General features: G+C 45.9%; 1 protein-coding gene across 5 annotated transcripts in view; it reads right to left on the reverse strand.

Moving 5' to 3' along the window:
• Positions 1-17,517, reverse strand: part of APBA1 (amyloid beta precursor protein binding family A member 1) — a 1,040,959-nt gene that overhangs the window by 833,260 nt on the left and 190,182 nt on the right. The window lies entirely within an intron of this gene.

A 17,517-nucleotide genomic window follows, 5' to 3' on the forward strand; every position in this document is an offset into this window, starting at 1 on the left:
GTTAGTGGCCAGGGTGTAGGCGGAGAGATCTTGGTAGATTGAAATCTGGGCGTTGTTGTAGGTGATCTCCCGGGCCTTCCTGGCTTCCTCCAACACCTTTGTTTTTTCGGAGTAGTAGTGGAACCGGACCAGGATGGAACGGGGACCTCCCGCTCTCCCCCCGGCCCTGTGCACTCTATCGAACGTGGGTTCCGTGGTAATTTCTTCGGCAAAGAGGAGGGTGATGATGTCTCTCACCGCGCGGGTAATGTCTCTCTCCGTTTCCCCGTCCTGTTCCGGTACCCCAAAAATTCTGAGATTGTTCCTCCTTTCCCTATTTTCAAAGTCGTCCATCTGCCTGGACCTTTCCTCCTCCCTTTTCTCCAGGGCCGCTATCCTCAGTCCTAGATCCATCTCTAGGGACGTCGATGATGTCTGGTTGGCCTCAACCTGCAACAGTCTGTCTTCGACCTTGTCCAATCTTTGATCTATTTTTTCGAATTTCTGGGCAATATCAGATCGCATGTCCCTGATCTCCTGTAATATGGAGGCGAAGCCTCTTTCCATGGCGGACGTGGGGGGACCTGGGGTCTCCGGCTGTGCAAGTACCTTGGGGGGGCTTGGGCTTCTCTTGCTGGACGCCATCTCCTGAAAGCGGAATTCCTGTAGGGTATGCCGCCAGTCCATCGGGCTTCCCCCCCTGGGTTAGCCAGTGGTACCCCTCCTGGGGCTCTCAGATCGGGGGCGTGATGGTGGGTGGGGAGGGGGCCCCCGGGCGAGGCGCGCCCCTCCCTTACCATCGTGCGCTGCTGCAGGGGGTTTTCACCGGGCGGGCACACGCCCCACCGACTCCAGGCGGGGGCCACACACCCGGGCCGAAGGGGCCGCAGTCCGCTTAGGCTGCCGCTGGTCTTAATGGGCACAGGATACGTGGGCTCCCCCCCTCAATTCACCACTCCTCCGTCCCCAAGTGTGGGGGGAAACAATGTCGTCCCCGGGCGGGCACACGCCCCACCAAGGTCTGGCGGGGGCCTCGCTCCCGGGGACCGTGTGTAGCTGCCAAGATTCTCCTCGTGGGGGCGGCGGGGCCCCGAGCTCAACCCGGGGGGAGCATCACACATGCCTGACCCGGTTGGATCTTCCCGCTCCGGGCCTTCCTTCTTCACGGCGTGCGGCTGCCCAGTGGAATCTCGTCTGGGCTCTTCACGTCGTGGCGTGGGGCCAGCTGTCCCGCTGGGGGCGGCCCCCCCGGTGCTCTGGGGTTCCCGCACCTCTCCAGCGGGGTCACCAGCTCGAGTCCTCCCGGCGCTGGCTTCTTTCCATCGACGTGGGTGGAGGGGCTAGGGGGGGAAGGGGTGCGGATCCTTGGTGCGGATCGATCCGGCCCCCGCAAACCGCCCCCGACCGCGGGACCAAGTGCTCGATCGGGTCGAGAAAGGCGGGAGAGGAGGGAGCCCCCTCCGTGTGCACGCAGCTTCCCTGGGGCTCTTCAACGCTTCTTCGGTGCCGCGGTCGCCGAGGCCTGGAGCGGCCTCGTCCCCGCCTGACACTGCGGGTCTCGTTCTCGCTGGTCCCGGGAGCCCCGAGCATCGCTCCTTCGCTCGTTGGGTGCCCGGGAGGTTCCTCGCGCCCCTCCGTCCTGCTTTGTCCGCCTGGGGGGTTTCGGGGGGGCTCAATCCCCTGCTACAGCCCTGCTACGGCGGGAGCAGCACAATCAGGCAGCCATTGCCTGCGCGCCCCCTGGGGGCCTCCCTCAAACAATATTCTTAAATAAAGTGTAGTCCCAGCAAATAATTTTCTAGTGTACACATTAAAAATCGAACAGCCCATTGCAGTGAATAGTAAGCACTCACCAAAGGCCATTTGTGGGTTTCATGTAATGTAAGAGGTCTGCAAACTTTAGCTCTGGAGATGGTTTGGCCGACAACTTCTATCAACCCCTGCTAACATAGTAAATGGGGAGGGATGGTGATTGTCATAGTCCAAAGCATCTGGAAAGCTGCGAGTTGCACATCCCTTACATCACACATTTGAAACAGTGTGGTTCGATATGTGCATTTTGCGGTATCCCGTAATTTACACCGGAAATTAGTGCATACATTAACGATCTAGAAATGTATGGTGAGATGAATTGAAGGCAGATCGCATGCTGACAGCTCACGATAATGTAACTATAGGCGCGAGGAACCCGTAGGTTGATTTTATGTTTCAGACACCCAACCTGAACAGCTATTCTCAAGCACTGTCACAAGGTGAACCAAAGCCCTTTCTTTCAAGTTCCTCAAGTGTCTTCCAGCAGGTCCGCCCTCGGCATATTTCCCACTATTGTTGCTAAAGTCATTAAGGACACGAGATGCATTTAAGAATACAGCAAAAGTAATTCTTCATATATTCCGTTGTTTTGTTTTTAAAAAAGCTATTCAGCGCAGACCCCACCCAGATACTGGCCGGCCCTGGAACCCTTTACAAAAGCGCAATTTCAAAAAGAGTGCCACGCCGACACAACCCATCAGAACTGTGTGAAGTAGCAAAAAGGAGAGCTTTGAGTCCTCTCTGGAGAGCTAAAGAAGTCTCGGAGGATATATCGTTTTTATTTATATTTTATAGGTTTTTTATAACACTTTTGCCTTAAACCCTACCTGCGATTGGTTTCCAAGCGCAGACCCGGGATTCGACCTCTGTTCTGCGTGGTCTTGCTTCCAAGACCAGCGCGTTGCCCCTGTGCTATCCTCCGTTCAAAACACGGCATTCTAATTTCTTTAGTGGTCAACGATTTGGCATGCCAAGCTATTTTCAGTGATCTGAAACGCATGTTTGTCTGAGCATGCAGTGTTTGCATATGGTGAACATGTTATTGTGCTAGACAGGCCCCCGAAGTAATGGACTATTACCCTTCAGAACTAAATGTTATATTTTACCCAATTTCATTGAAAAAAGTATTGTACATTTGGCTCCATAATTGACAACAATTTTGTTGAGTGTACTCCGACAAGAACATCAAACCCACCTGGAGAGTAGGGTAAAACCTATTCTATGCTTGCAATTCAAGCTGATCATTTATGCACCATACGCTTGAAAATTCACCACCTTTCAGTGCCCAGAAGGCCAACACAACAGTCAACGGCCAATGCGGGCAATTAGCACTAGCTGGAAGAAGGAAGCCGTGCTTAATTTGAGCCTTGTTCTCGAGGCTGGGTACCTGCACATTTTGGACAGCATCAGCACTTATTGTTACACTTACATTTATTGCCTAAGCTTGCAAAGTGCTTCCTCTCTCCTAGGCAGGCTGCTGCCACAAAGAAGTGAAAAGGGTCCAGGGAGAAAGGACTGCTGCTGACTCATTCACTCAGAATATGTGTAAAGAATTCCCCATGTCTACATCAGCAGATTTCTGGGAATGAGGCATCCCTCAGCAAAAGATGAAGAGGCCCTGCGGACCGAGGAGCACTCTATGAAGTCCATGCCTGCATTTATCTCTTTTAAATGCATGCTGTGTTGGTGGAACCAACGCAATGGTGCATGTTTTTGTAGGGTTAGCAGTTGTTGCTTTAATGTCCCCTGCCTAGATGCCGGTGTGGTGGTATAGGTGAGCGTTGTGCCCGAGTGCCACCACATGCCCTGTGATGCAAGTCCTGGGTGAGGATTGAGGAGGAGCCCCTGTTCATCCCCCAGCATTGCGGTAGGAGGCAGGGATTTGCTAAATTTAATGTATACTTCACTTAGAGGACTGGGTATCTGGGCAACTCTAATGGGAAGCAGTAGTAGGAATGCTGATGCTTTGGGCCCTTTAACACCGGCCCGCAATTTAGAAATATTCTTTGGACAATAAAAGAGATCGGATTTCACTGGCCAGGCAGGTCTGTGTAGCTAAATCAGGTCTCAAGACCTCCCGCCCCACTTACCAGAAATGCATCCGTGAGAGCAGCACTAGGCTCAAGAAATACATGAGCAAGAGGAATCCTACATAGCGGATCACTTTTTTGAAGCCGCAGTCTAGAAGGCATCTGCATCATGCACGCCTCAATCAAAGGTAGCTGCAGTACAATGAATATTTGAAACTCACCATTCCCACAACAGCAAATCAAACCACACAAAGGCGCAATATCTCATGGCAAGGCCAGCCCAGGGGGAGTGAGGACAATCATGTAAAGTGGAGACTTCAACAGGCCACAGGTGTAGGAGTCTGCAGAGAATAAAGTAGCAAGTCTGGCAGCCGTTATTGATAGGCGAGGCTGCAGAAAAACGAGTGAGGTCGGATGTGATGAAAGTAGGAGCTGAGGAGGAAGAGGTCAACGGAGGATGCGATAGAAGGAGGGACAGAGGAGGGAATACGATCCGAGTAGGAGGAGGAGGTAAAATGAGGGGCTTCCGAGAAGGTGAAGATTTGGAAGAGGGTTTAAGATCGGAGGAGGAGGTGAAAGGAGGAGCTGGAGTTGATAGTAAAGCCCAAGGAGGAGGTGACAACATGAAAAACCCAGAGTAGGCAAGGGTCCTGGTGGGAGACTAGAGAGGTACATTTGCATGAAGCCCATCAGTGGTGGGAGGAGGTACAAGCATAGCGTGGGATGGCCAGTAGGTCTTTGAGGAGCAAGAGGAATTCAGTACCTGAGGAGGCAAGGAGAAGACTCGCAGGCAAATGGCCCACCTAGATAGGACAGTGGGAGAAAATAGATAGTCAGGGATCAGCCAGTCACAACCTCTCCAATGCAACCTCATTCCCGCTAAGGACCAGTTTGATCGACCCTAATACAGAGGCGGTAGTGTAATTTCTGGCAACACGTTCAAGCAGTCATTTAACATTGTGTGAAAGCTTCCAGAGGGCCGAGTCCAAGAAACACCTGCGGTGCTAGCAGGCATCCCTGAACACATACTGGAGAAGGAATTAAAGTCTAAGCTCTTGGTCATCATCAGGTGCCATGAAACCCAGAGACCGAGTGACCCTGGGGAAAGACCCAGGTACACTTCACAAGAAGATTTTTTGTGGATTGAACTTTTTCTGGATTTGTTCCCAAGGGAAGACTTGGTTGGAAGTGAATCAGGAAGACTTGGTTGAAAGTGAATCGGGCAACTGCACTCCAGGATTCTGAAAATCCTTTAGAAGCACATGCAAAGCACTCAAGGCGAGTTCCATAGAGACTGAAATGAGGGACCCCGAAGGGCGGGACCAAGGGAAAAGCTACAATTGCGTTGGTTCTTCTTTGTTACACAATAAATCATTTTAGAGACACGACCCCCACCCCGTCAACTGGTGTTTCAGATTTTGATCATTCCCTGTGCACTTTGTGAGAGTGTGTGAAAAGGGGGCAATGAATGTGGGTGACACTTGTTTCATGAACAGACTAAATATTAGGTTGCTTACGTGTATGCTACAATTAAAAAGAAGCCTGTATTATAATGCAAGTGAAGATTTAATTTGTAGTGTAATTGACTTTGCATTAGGTAATTACTTCATTTGGACAGACTTTTTACGTTAAAGTTTGAATTCCAAGCCTTTACATATAGTGCTTCCTGCTGCTATAGTGGACTCCTCCAGATTCTAAGCACTCAACCAATGATCAAACCCATGGTGGCCAGCATCATCCTCCTTCCAATGGGGAGTGTATTGCCCCTGAGCTTTCCTACCGGCTAGAAAATATACATAATCAGAGGCTTCGTTAGAGTAGGGCCTAACCCCAAATCTGTAAATGGCCACTCAGCAGCACTGTGTGGGTATTTACAGATGTTAAATGTCACGGCGTTGGGCCAGCTACATTAGCATTCTAATCAAACTAACTAAGGAAGTTCGTCCATCGTCAAAGTCCAAAGAAAATGTCCTCCATCCAAACCTGCTTCTAACTGACCCTACCACTATAACTAATAATTAAACAACACCAGAATGTTCAACATCTGGCAACTTTCCTTTTGCCAGACTTCCTGGGCTTCTTCTCAGGGTTTTCCAAAACAACCAAAGTTCTTGAAGTTCTGAAATATGGGTAAAAGTCAATAAAGACAGTTTCTCAACTTTCTTTGATTGTCTTAGAAGACTCTGTAGCTCTTGATATAGATTTATGGATTGGGTTGGAGTAAGGTTAAGGAACCTTCCGGTATCATTATTATACCCCCAGTGGCGGTGATCTTTTAATCTCCTCTTCCTCACTTTAGATCCCTTACATTCTTTCTGTTTCACACTGTCTCTGACTGGCCGTTCTGAACCCTTTTTAAATGGACTGATACAACAACTCTTTTGGCCCCTACAAAAGGTTTACACTGCAGGAGTCTCAGGCTCTGATAACCTGCGTTCAAACTTAATTCCATTGATTTCTCAATGTTTCTCAGAGCACTGCCAGTGATTGTCAACCATTATATTGAACCACTCTCTTGGCATCTCCCAAGACATAGTCTCTGTGTTTCTCAAGTTCCCATGATCAGTATTATAGCTTCTTTCATACTGTTCATTCAATCCGTGTTGCCTCCCCCTATCCTGAACCACCCAGGTACCTTCACTTGACTTGGGCTGGTTCACAGGGCTTGGTAAACACCATACAAACGTATTTGGCAGCTTTGTCTTCTCACATTCTCTGCTTTCTCGCATCTATTGCTGACTCGTTCTTGGTTTCTTGTTGTTTCGGTAGGCTCTGTATGTGTCGGCCGACGGGAGGTTTAGTTCCTCCAGATTCAACTGGTCTCGGCATTGTTTAGCAGGCCCTAGCCTCACCACGGCTTTCTGGTTGTCACGGTACAAAAAGGGATGGTCTCTGTGACTCTGTCCCCGCAGTGGTTGCTCCATTGCTCGCTAAACAGGATTTCAGAGTTCTTTTTAAACGTTCTCTCGCTCACAGACTGCTGCTGGCTCTGTGACTCCACAACGCACCCTGTGTAAGATTCTCTTCCCTTGATTCAAAGTTCCTCCTGGTTTTATGTGCATTATCCAAAACAAAAGGGGTGTATTTCGTACACAAAGAAGACTTAATTGCCACTTGTGCTGTGTTATTAGTGTAGGTAACTTGAGGGACAGCTCAGAAACTGTGCGAGGACTTATGAGCTAATAGTACTGGAAACATAAGGGTGGCGTCCTACCACATATATTAGGTCACTTTACATATACATTTTTTGTAAAGACTTAACTATTTGGCATGCTTAGTATAAGGAGAGCTGTGTTACTAAGCTGACTCTCATACAGGAAAGGTGATCAGACAACTTCTTAAAGAAACCACTTTAGTTTATTTATTTAGCCAGTGTTTCGAGGTGCAGATTCAACTCCGCATTGTGTTCACATGTGCAATTTTAGTATTTCAATTGTATTCAAAGTCGTAAAAGACAAAAACATTAATTAAATCAACAAATACATAGGAAACCATTTACAAACAAAACATGTACAATCACACGCTGAGCAGTTTCCGAGCCGTGAAATCATTAGTGGTTGGCCTCAGTGTAAAACATATACAAAGGAATAATCTTGAGTTCTTTCATAAGGCAACCACTTGCATAGTACAAGATATTCAAAATCAAAATCCAAAGGACCATTCTTTCTGACACTGAATGTTTTAAAGTTGACTGGTGGGAAAGGGACCTAGTCGTTGGTCTACGTCTGGAAGTAGACTGAATTGTGGTTTGGGATGGGAAGGTGGTTAGCCCTCAATATGGAGTGATCCCGTGACGTTCGGCAAGGAAGCCTTCTTCATGGGCCTCGACCGGGTCTCCCTGGACAAAAGTCGGATGTGGCACTTCTTCCAATGGAGGAGAAGCGGAGGGGTAAAAACCCGTTAGTCTGGGGGAGGTGACTCCTTGGGACTAGTATGGTGACTAGTATACTGGATGCACTGTGCTGCAGGGTGGCGAGCTAGTGAAGATGCTGAGGTGGACAGAAATGATTGTAGACCAGAAGCAAATTCCTGGATGTTCATGGTACAATCCAGGTTGTAGATATGCAGGCTTTCAGGCCAGTGTGGTAATTAGAAGTCCATGAAGCTTCATGGCACTCGAGTCAAGCGAGTCTTCTGAACCCTGGAGGGGCGAAGTATGTGTGTGTGGACCGCACAGGACGCGGACACAGTAGAGGCAGCTGTAAGTGCAGCAGTCCGTTGAATGAGCTGTGTCCTTGTTTCGTGTTTTTAGTGGACATATCTTCATCTGTAGATGCCTCCATTTTCCACACAATGGGCCTTCTAAGGTTCTGCCTTTGTGTGGTGGGGCGAGGGGGCGAGATCTGCATACTTTGGGAAAGTGATTGTGCTTACCAGAGTTCTCGCATGTGTGTTCCTTCGCTGGGCACTCATGTAGATTGAACATGCTTCCTATGCAGAGTGCACATGTTTTTTGTGACTTTTTGTAGTCCTGCCCCTCTCACTGGGTGATGATTGCAGGGTTCATTAGGGAATCATGTCTTGCTGCAATAGGGTTGCTTGACCAGCTGGATGGCTTGTACATGGGCAATGGCTTTTGTTTGCTCAACTGGTATCCAGTCAAAAGACCCCTGCATAGCTGTGGCACATGCGCTAGCCAGATCGTGGTTTTTCACTCAATATTGAACATATTTTGTAGTGAGATGCATGATTCCCATTATATGTCCTGTGAAGCTTCACTTAGGCACATCCTTGGATCAGCTCCACATGGATCTTATCATTTGCATTCGACTAAGCCAAAAGATTTGGTGAGGTGGCATATCCTGGCATGAAAGCCATCAATGAATTCTCCTGGCTTTTGTTTATCCAGGCGCAGGTTGAGTCTTTCGTAATCTGGCTTCACTTAGGGTTGAAAATGTCTGGAATGAGCCGCTGAGGCCCGGCCATTGTTGTTTCCTGTGTTCAACAGGGAGAGGAATAATTCATGGATTTAATTTCCAACAAGGTGTAACAAAGTAGATCTCTTGACGTTGGGATAACTTTTTCTCATAAGCTTAGGATAGATATTCAGGCAGCGCAGTAGCACGGACCACCAGCGCGCTTGTGATGAGGCTCCTTACACCATTTCAAACAGAGGCAGAAGAGGCAAGCTGGTGAAGACATCTTGGCAGTGCATGCTTATTCAAACTCCATTCAAGGCCTTCAGGGAAGCAGTGTTGGGCATTTGTTTGCGCAACCTCACATGCACCACTCTCAATGCACCATCAGCGAACATGCTGCTGTTGAGGAGGTAGTGGAGCGGGTGGAGAAAGGGAGGGCCCTTTCGACATGTTAGGTTCACTGTATGGTGGCAGTGGGCAACTGAGCACAGTGAAGAATGCACAAGGAGGCAAGTGTTGGTGGTTCCGCCACCGAAGAGTTCCCGCTGGAGCGCGGCAGCAGGGCTCTTTATTGTCATGATTGGTGGCATCAGACACCTGCTAATTCCTGCGTGCGTGTGTGTATGCTCGTAATGCTCCAAAGGGAGCCAAGTACGCCCAATTGCACAATACATAACGCCCCACAGGAGTCATCTAAATGACAACTTAGTAGAAGTGTAGATACGTGTAAACGCACACAAAAGGAAAGTTCAGGCAAAGGAGTGTTTCAAAACAAAACTTGGGAACCTGATGAACAGCAGATGTTTCTTGCTGCAATGAAGAAACAGTGTAATAGCTCCTTTTACATAAACACCTATTTTTGTCTGCTTCCCTACCGGCAGTGTTAATCATGAGTGAGAAGCAAAACTAATTGGTGAGCTCTACTCTACTTTCATGCATGACTTGTTGACAGACAAGGGCCGTGAACAACATCCCAATTCAAGATTGACGACCTCTGCGACTTTTACAAAGTCTAAATAACACTGCATATGTAATGTGATTGAACTTTGCATACACCCCCCAAACCCTAAATGAGATCTCAGCACACAATGTGCATTTGGATTCAAGCAAAACTTTACATTCCAGAGAGAAAACAAGCGGACTAGGAAGACTGGGATTAAGAGCCCGGTTGGCATCCCAATTAGAACTGGATGGATACCTGCCAGCAGAAGACGTTGCTTAATGCAGGTCATAGAGGTAAAAATGGCATGTGATGAGCCATAAGGTTCAATCATGAGGCACACGCGCCTCAGGTGCTCTTCAGGGTGGCATCCAGACCCACCTTAGCAAAAGCATATGCCTTCAATCAATTAGTTCATTTTGAATTAAAAATCCATAAAACTTCACAAGCACATACATACAATGTCACACTCGATCATATCAAATACATATTCATTCAAAATGAAATATGCACAATAAAAAGTATACCAAACCTCATATTAGCTAACACATTGTGTTAAAAAGAACACATTTGCAGATATTCATCAAAATTCCCTAGATATATATAAATATCTCTCCAACAGACAAGTGCAGAGTCACATACAACTGCAGAGAATCCAAGGAAAAGGACACATATGGTAACAGAGTAAATATTTCACCGCCACACAAGCTACAGGCAAGTAAAATGGTAACCTGAATCTCGCCAATGCTTGGCCCATTTACGGCACCATATATCTAGTAAAAATGGGATTCAGCCACCTAATCATGGCTTTAAAATAAACCGAACAAACACAAAAGAAAGGGCATTTCCAATGACTTCCATAGTGGGGGAAAAACACAGGCTGAGCTAGCATTGCTGCTCCAGCTTTCTGCAACAGCTGAAAGGTTCCACAAGGAAATCTCGCATATAGTGAGCGTGCAAATAAATGGTCGATTAATCATGTCAAAATAGCATTCATATCCCAAGTGTTCGTTACACGAAGATATCATAAATGTAGGCTGCTGATATTGCCATCATTGATTAAGTCTCTTAAATAGCATTCCTTAAAGAGTCATTGCACCAAAAGCATACTGCATTGCGCCTGCTTCCTTTAGGGGCACCATCAACACCAAGCCCAGCAAACTGGTTTAGTTTAGCTAATTTATCTTGTACTTCAACCAAACCACCCCGCTGTGTGCAACCACAAAAACTGAGATGCAAAAGGAAGCAAACCTGACGGGGAACATAGAAAGATCATAGCTAGGGACAGACCATGCACACATTTAAATTCTATACAAAGGAAAGGAAAAAAAGAACATGATTATGAAATGGAAGGCAGCGAACATAGGTCAAAGAAGACTATGTAGTTGAAGATAGACAAAATAAAAGATGAATTAAAAATAGAAGGGAAGAGCAACCAAGCGGGCAGAACAATAGTCCAAAGTGAGAGCAGAAGAGGAGTAAGAACAAGTTTAGTAGAGCAAAAGGTAAGTAAAGGCCTGAAGATATTAAGGAAAACATTTGGGCCGAGCATGCTGTACAAGAGATATGAAGAGAAAAAGAAAGGTCAAAATGTACTCCTAGATTGGGAGCCGACACAGAAGGTGAGAAGAAGAAAAGAAAACTGATGGAGGAGGCGGGAAATACAGAATTCCACTTTTATATGGATTATGATGGCAAGAGTGAGTAAGCATTCTTTTCTGGCTGGCTAAGAAGCATTCTTTTCTGGCTGGCTTTTTCACGCCTAGAAACCCTTGTGTACAGGTGCATTGTAAATGCCATATCAAACCATAAGAGACGAGAGGAGAGTGGAACAAAATCAGTAAAAGTGGGAAAGGAGAAAAAATGGGGAGAATCGTCGACATCAAAATGGCAAAACAAATTAAAAGAAGAAATAGTATCAAAGAAAGGTGTACTATCGCAGGAAACAAAGGAAAGAACCAAGCACAGAGCCTTGAGGAATCCCATACTGAAACGGTTAGGAAGAAGATTTACCAGCCCAAGAAATAAAATAAATTTGGTCAGAAATGTAAGTAGAAAACCAGTGAAGAACAGTACCGGAGAGCCGAAATGAGGGGAGACTAAACAAAAGAATAGAACAATCCACAGTGTCAACAGCAGCAGAAAGATCTAATAGAACCAACAAGGATGATTACTTAGCATGAATGGCTGAAAGAAGAGAATTAGCAACATGGAGAAGCACAGTTTCAGTAGAATGAAAAGGTCGGAAACTTGAGTGAACGATATCAAGAAAAGAGTATCAATCAAGCTAAGACAACAATTGTGAGTAGACTATGCTCTCCAAGATTTTATACAAATGGTAGAAGTGAAACAAGGGGGAAAGTTAGAAAGAACTTAAGCATTGTTAATGACTTCAATTCAGCAATCCCACTAAGACAGTGCCTCGCCTGGGATGCCCAAGGAAGCCCTTATTTATATATTTTTATGACAAGTTATACTCTGGATGATAAACCCTTATGTAACGCCCCTCTTTGAATCCCCCTGACCTCACTGAGCCAAGAAGTAGGTGTGTTTTGCAATTTAAAAGATTTATTGGAAAAATTAAACAATATATATATATATATATATCACACTTTTATAATAAATTAATATTTGATATCACACTTAAGAATATGACAGTGATCAACAATGGATAATATAAAATTGTACGCTTATTTAATTACTTAGGAGTCGGTATAGGAAGGAAAAGGTAACTGAGAATGCTTTTATGGTCTCCAGGAAAAACAATGATGGAACGAATGCAGTACAGAAATAAACTGATAGGGTTTCACAAGAGATATGTTCCCTTTTCCCCTGGTGGCAATTCACTCCCCCCTATGCAATATAAGGAGATGGAAGGTGAGCACACAATTTTCAGGAATACAAACAAAATGCAATACAAAGTTCCAGTTCCCCCCAGCGAGCTTAGAGGAAAACATGTATGATTTTAAAGCAGGCAAATCCTTTTAAATGTGGTGGCAATGAAGTCAAATATGCTAAAAATGCTTTTAATTCCCTATAGGAGGTTCAGGGTAGGTGATACCTATTTATGATTAGTTCAAGTCACACTTGCGATGCTCAAAGCAGGTTGAAAACGAATTTTAGCAGTTCAAGCAAAAGCGGCTATTTTGACAGAAGCTAAATGGACCAAATCGCGGCACTTTTTCCGAGTGCATCGAGCGCGATTACGGAATAAGTAAAAGGAATGGAAAGTCAGTTTTAGGCTTGTTGGAAAGCTTAGAATTTTAGCTTTAAAATGAAAGTTAAATCTCGTTCTTAGCACACGCGGTCCCAGAGATATGGACGATTTTGTGGAGATAGTTTCTCGAAATGAAAGTAAACTTCAGAATGACAAAATTACACTTTTACAGCTTTGAAATGACAGAATGAACACACGATTCCTATGATGCAGTTCTGGACGGGTTCAAATGTTTTAAATCAGATTATTTTAGACTAAGAGATTGGTTCTGGCACAGTTCTAGCTGAGTACTCGCACTATAAATTCAAAATAGGCCGTCAAGGTCTGGTCAGGTTTGGACTGGACTCCGGCGGCTTCTGGTACTGGTTCTGCTCACAGCGGTCTGGTCTGGGTCTGCTAGCGGCACTTCACAGCGGTCTGGTCTCTCTGGTTCTGGTCTCTCTGGATACAGCACTGCTTTCTGGGTCTGTTACCGGTTCTGGCCAGAATCAAACAGCTCAGCCCGGCTGCTTGAATAATTTGCAAAAGATTTTTAGGCCTACTGAAAAGGATTCAGCTTGTGGATGGGCCCCTGCTTTAAGTTCTGGCTTGGTTCTGGATCTATCTGGAGTTGAGTTCTGGATTTTGAAGTCGTCCGGCAAAATGCTTTGCAAGAAAATGGAAAGTGAGTGTTGCCTGTCCAAACCAGTCTCTTTTTATGCGTTTTGAAAGTGGGTGGGTCGGCTCATTCTGCATGCCCAACCCTCTCATGATTTGATAGGTCAAGGATTCTCTGTGGCCTGATTTGAGAAGGGCTAGTGTGTCAGAGTGAGTCAGAGTGAGTCATCATTTTACAATCTATTGAAGATATGCCCCTTTGCTTTTACTTAGAAAAATCAATTTTACCCAAAACACATATTTCCCAGATACACAGTTTGTTGAAATTAGACGCACACATTGCAGATGAATTAAAGTACATTCTTGCCTAACTCTGATCTTTCTAAGAGCTTGGGTTAAGAAATGACAGCATTTTGTGCTTTTTAGTGACTTTCGCCATATTGGTTTTTCCTCAATATTTACACGGACCTGCACCCCTTCCCTTAGCATATTACAGTAATTTACTATGTGTCTAGCATTAACCCCGGGTCTGCAATATTAATAAATAGCGGGGTTCGGTCCCAGAACACCACACAAAGTAGCGTTTGGTCTCAAATTGTGAGGGCATTTTCCATATTAAGGACCCCCAAATTGTCCATTTCTGTGAGCTTAATACAAGATTTTATAAGCAATTTAATCAAACATACATTTGCCCTTAATTGAATTCACATACCAGTCTGGCCCGCCCCCCAGAACTTGGTGAGTCAGCGATCACAGGCCTCTCCTTCCTGGCAGGGCAGCTGTGGACAGTTACACCCTAATCTGCATTTCTATTCAATTGAAAGGGTCTATTGTGTTGTGTCCTGCAGGCTGCAGGGGAAACTGCTCCCTCTCAATCAACAGGGCCATGTGATATCCTGGGCTGTTGTGTGGGTCTCTGAACTGTTAATTGAATCAGACTGCCTTCTGGGAAAGCAGGTGTTAAGAACTTTCATTAATCAGCAAGCCTTTGAAGTCCCAGCTAGCTCAGGATCCTTTTACAACTCCTGAAATACAGTTCTCCTATCAGAGTTTAGATCGCCTGCGCCGGGTAGTGTCCAATGCCGGTACTGCACCTATTTTTGACAGCTGTCTTGAATTAATACATTTCAAAAAGCAAGGATTTTACTTGATAGTATTTGATCCTTGCTTGACATGGCATTGATGTGGATCTGCAGTAGAGTAAAGTAGAACACTCAACCAGAGTTGGATTTTTGTTTGGTGGTTTCGGGCCCCTGATTTTAGCAATTTTTGACATTAATAAAAACGGATTTTGAACAGAACCATCTTTCTTTGCACAGGTGGGTGGCAGGTCAGGGGACCATTTTGGTGTGCGCAAAACTGTGCGGTTCTCCTGGATTCTGGTGCAAATGTGGGCTTTTCCGCCATCTTGGATTTTCTAAACCCACAGCACCAAATGTTGCAGCATAATAACTTGAACGTGGGTCAAGACACCCAACAGCATCTAGAGATAGCTTCTTTAAAACAGGAACAATCAGCACTGCAGATAACTGTGTAAAAGCCACTTTTACTCCCTAAAAAAGGCAAATACGCCCCCAAAAATAAAACGGGGAATAAAAATACTCTTAACAAAAAATAGCAAAGGATACACACAATCATACAACCGTATACACCCCCACTTATGCACGAATACTTTCCAATTAGTAGTATCAGCAGAGCAGTGCCACAAGAAGCAGCAGTACTACAGCGCAATGTGACATATGTCATGTCGTAACGCACCTGTAAACAAGTGTTTCTACGCGAGACAAGACGGGGGGCGGAAGGAGGACAGAGAAACGATCTTACTAGGCATTGTGTCATTCAGATCGTGCAAGTGTCACAGTGCAGAAAGTGGAGGGGGAAGGGAGAGCTGAAGTGCCAGGGAATGGGAAAGTGCAGTCAGGAGAAAATGAAGGTCTTGAGCAGTTTCCGGAACTTCAGGTGATCCGGCTCAAGTTTGAGAGGAGCAGGGAGGCCGTTCCAGAGGGAGGCACTTGCAGAGAGTTGGATGCATTGTGGGTAACGGCCCCAGAAAGCCTTGTGAACGATGCAGGGTGTCTTGTACTTGATTCTTGCACCGACCGGGAGCCAGTGGAGACATTTCAGGACTGGAAAGATATGGCTCCTGGGCTTGAGGCCAGGGATAAGTCTCGCAGTCCTGTTCTGGATTAGCTGCAGAGGGCAGAGAGTAGTGGAAGGCAGATTGAGGAAGAGGCTTTTGTAGTAGTCCAGCCTAGAGAGAGGCAGGGCTCTGGAGACAGTAAGCTTCTGGGGGAAAGTAAGAAAAGGAAGAACTCCCTCTGAGGAGGTGCAGCTGGTAGTGGGCCTTCTTGGTAAGGTCTGTGATGTGAGGAGAGAAGGAGAGCGTGGAATTGAATACAACACCAAGCTTTTTTGCTACAGAGGAAAGCCAAGGAGGGCAGCCAGAGATAGAGAGTGAAAGCGGGAGCAGGGGTCCCAATGAGAAGGATCTCCGTTTTACTGGCATTAAGGCAGAGATCGTTAGAGGCACAAAAATCCTGAATCGCGGATAGACAGTCAGGAATGAGAGGAGAGGAGGATGAGGGGAGCCTGAACGAGAGCTGAGTGTCATCCGCATAACACTGAAAGTTAGAGGAGAAGGTAGAGATCAGGTGGGCCAAAGGGGCAAATTAGACATTGAAGAGCCAGGGGGAGAGGATAGAGACCTGGGCAACACTACATGTGGAGAAAGAGGTGGTGGAGCAAAAGGACCGAAGTTGGGCCTGGGAGGGTCAGTCCAGTAGGATGGAGGTCAACCACTCCAGGGCCTGATCTGTGATGCCCAGATCTCACGGAATCGATTGATCAGGATGGCGTGATTGACTGTGTCAAAATCAGAGAAAAGGTCCAGGAGGATGAGGACAGACGGAAGGCTGGAATCAAGATTAGAGAGCAGATCTTCAGAGGTGTTCAGGGGCGCAGTTTCTGTGCCTTTGGCTGCTCTGAAGCCAGGCTGATGATCATGGAGACAACCAACAGATTCAGTGTGGATAGTAAGCTGGCAAATGGCCAGTTTTTCCAAGAGTTTGCCCAGGAAAGGATTAATGGAGATCGGGCGATAGTTTGCTGCACAGTTAGGGTCGGCAGGAGGCTTCTTAAGGAGGGAGTGCAAAAGGTAGTGCTTGAGGAGAGAGGGGAAGGAACCAATTGCGAAGGGGTGATTGCAGAAATCAGTCAAGGCTGTGAAGAGGAACTCATTAAAAAATGCATACCTTTGAATTAGCATTAATTACTACGTGCAAATAAGTATGAATTACAAAATGCTAGGTTTTAGTGGAGATATTGTTTTGTTGACGCAAAAAAATACTCCCCCTAGAAATGGAATTTACACTTTTACCCCCAAAAATATATTTTACTCCCAACATAAAAAAATACATAGAAAAATACTCCAACTCCAAGATCTTACCTGGAGCCCCGAGAACAATATTACCATGTTAATAGACAGAAGGACAACTTATTTTCCTTATTGTCAACCAATCTGTACCTCTCCACTCCATGACCAGAATCCTTAACAACCGATCCTAGTATCACCCAAACACTGTAGACTACATCCAAAGATGCTGCCGTCTGGAACCAAATGATATGAATATAATATTATTATTATAATATTTATTGAGTGTTGACCTAGATTCAAAAAGCAATGGAGTGCTTTACAGAGGTATACAACAATACAGATTTACAGCAGGGCGGGGGATAAAAAGGAAGGGTACAGCTGTACTGGGTCTGCATCTGACTGCAACAAACAAGCCACAGCAGAAAACCATTATGTAGGAGTTTCTCACCGACCGCATGCCCTTCGTGCCCCAAAAAATATTTTACACCATCCAAATGTTTGTTGTGCGTACTTGTGGTGACTCACTGATCCCTCCTTCGTAGGAAATGTTCAACAGGAGTGTGGCTGCGAGTGTGCAGTCTTTGGCAGTCACTCCTTGCTTGCTATTGATCCTGTGGGAGGTGCTACTATTCCTGTTCTCTACATGATCTACACCATCCCGCGGAGCGGGCTGCGGAGTGTGGCTGCAAGTCTGCAGTCTTTGGCAGTCT

This window comes from Ambystoma mexicanum, chromosome 6p (genome assembly GCF_040938575.1).
Source record: "Ambystoma mexicanum isolate Mex_15411 chromosome 6p, UKY_AmexF1_1, whole genome shotgun sequence".
Taxonomy (NCBI): Eukaryota; Metazoa; Chordata; class Amphibia; order Caudata; family Ambystomatidae; genus Ambystoma; species Ambystoma mexicanum.